Source organism: Nannospalax galili, unplaced genomic scaffold (genome assembly GCF_000622305.1).
Source record: "Nannospalax galili isolate Female #2095 unplaced genomic scaffold, S.galili_v1.0 scaffold105, whole genome shotgun sequence".
NCBI lineage: Eukaryota > Metazoa > Chordata > Mammalia > Rodentia > Spalacidae > Nannospalax > Nannospalax galili.
In genome coordinates this window covers 2,589,422-2,591,794 of record NW_008354502.1, presented here as the reverse complement: position 1 = coordinate 2,591,794, position 2,373 = coordinate 2,589,422, and the positions used below count along the sequence as shown (strand labels likewise).

General features: G+C 35.7%; 1 non-coding gene across 1 annotated transcript; it reads right to left on the bottom strand.

Annotated features, from left to right (window-relative positions):
• Positions 1-907: 907 nt before the first annotated feature.
• Positions 908-1,014, bottom strand: LOC115067457. The gene has a single exon (XR_003846873.1). It is a non-coding gene; the product is annotated as a U6 spliceosomal RNA (small nuclear RNA).
• Between the last annotated feature and the right edge of the window lie 1,359 nt (positions 1,015-2,373).

Here is a 2,373-nt window from a genome sequence, read left to right as displayed (position 1 = left end):
TCTACATCTTTCTTGATTTCTTCTTTGACCCATTCATGACTCAGGAGTGTATTGTTTAATCGCAATTAGTTCACGAAGTTACTAGAGCTTCTTTTGCCAATAACTTTAATCTTTATTTTGTTTGTTGTAGTCTGAAAGAATCAATGGAATTATTTCAATTTTTTGTAATATTAGGGATGTTCCAAGGGCTGCAGAAGAGAATGTATGTTCTTTGGTCCTTGGATAGAATATCTGTTAGTTCCACTTGATGTATGACATCATTTGCTTCAGTTGTTTCTGCATTTATTATTTGTCCAGTGACCTGACTATTGGAGACAGTAGTTTGCACAGGTCTGATCTCTGATCTGAAATTTACTCAGAGCTGGAAAAAGAGGCCTCGGTTATTCTCGGCACACTGAGAGTAAGGAGGAAGAAAGCTTCCTCCTTGGGAACTTGAGTGTTCTTGAACTAAAGTTATTCTTATCATGAGACTGACTGTTCCTTGAACCCTGTTAAATGCACATAAGTAAGCTTGTATAACAAAGCCATGTGGCTAATAAAGTTATAAGTAAAGAACAGAATGTTTAACAAACACAGAAAGACAGATAAGATTCCAAAAAGGGCTGAGCCCTGGGAACATGAAGATACTGTAGATGTTGTGAAGGTACTGTAAATATTAGGATGAGATAATTTGGCTTGAGAAGAACATTTTCTCTTCCTCTTGTTTTGCATAAATAAGGTTCCTTCTTAGAATAAATCACGCATTGGTTCACACTCCACTGCATCCCGTGTCCTGATTTCTTCTGCACCTATTCCCAGGATCCCCAAGCCCAGAGGAGGCTTGAATTGAGACAGCAAGCTTAGAGAAGGCTTGTGCAAGCCCACAGGAGGCTTGTGACAGGGGTTCATCTGTGTCTTGATGTCTTACAAAAATATGGAAGGCTTCATGAATTTGCATGTCATTCTTTCACAGGGGCCATAACAGTCTTCTCACCAACGTTCCAGTTTTAATATATGTGCTGCTGAAGTCAGCACTAAAATCTTGAAATGAAGGCTGACATGGGGATGCACATGTGTCATTCCAACACTCAGGAAACTCAAGTGGCAATATTGCTGTGAATGCCACAGCAGCCTGAGCTACATGGCAAGATCTTTTCTCAACAAATAAATTACAATAAAAATAAACACAGAAAGAAGATCTTGAAATAACTTGAATTTCAATGTATAAGTGTTGTGAGTTCTACAGAAGCCTGAGCTCCACAGCCGAATCTTTTACTCAACAAAAAAATGATAACATTAAGTGAACATAGAAATGAAATCTTGATATAACTTGAATGTCAATGTACAAGAAAGGCTTGCTTTTTCCTAAACACTAAAATATAGCTATTAAATAAGTTATCATATATAAATGTGTTTGTTATATTGTCATATAATTAAATACCATTCTCTGTTTCAATTCCTTGAGACGAATCTTCTTTAGCTTAATTTAAGCCCTAGTGTCTACATACAATTTAGAACAAGATGGTGATAATAAGCAATGATTGATTATTGTTGTCCCTGGCAATGCTCAGTGACCTCCACTTGAGAGTTTTGTCCTTTAGAAAAATGAATATTTACCATGATTACATCGTGTTTACAGTATTATGTAGATCTCCAGCAATGCTCTCACCTATCTAGAGAAGAATTGACTGCCTTTTCGTTAAGTAGTAGAAAGGTAATTACTGTTCTTCCCATTTTAAAGTTTAAGTCTTAATCTTGGTATCTCAGTGCCAGGAGATATGGACTAGAATGAGATAAAAAAATTGAATCTAGAACCTATAGAACATTGGAAATGAAGAGATGGCTCAGCTGTTAAAAGCACTGGTTGAACTTCCAGAGGACCCAGATTAAGTTCCCAATACCCATATGGATGACAACAACTCTCTGTCTGTAATTCCAGTTCCAAGGGATTCAGCACTCGCTATGGTCTCTGCAGGCATTGCACACACATGTTAGCTTACGTACATGTAGGAAAGTCACTCATACACATAAAATGAAAGTAAGTAATAAAAACAAAAAGAATCTGTGGAACAATGGAAGTTTCGTAAAGTAGACATGACAGAATTCTAAAGGGATTTTATAAATAGCATCAGCTGTGAGTTCTGAACTTGAAACTGTGTATTGCTGACTACTTACATGCTGTGACTCTAGAAGATACCTGAAATAGATCATAGATTTTGATCTTTAATAAAGAGACTTCCATGATAATGTCTCTTTTAGGGAAAATAATATTAATGTTTGGAAATGCCTAATTTTAAATTATGTGACAATGCATAAATTATGCTTAATTGCCACTAAATATAATAGAAAAGCAATTTAGTGTAATAGTATCTAATCAGAAATATTTTAATTTAT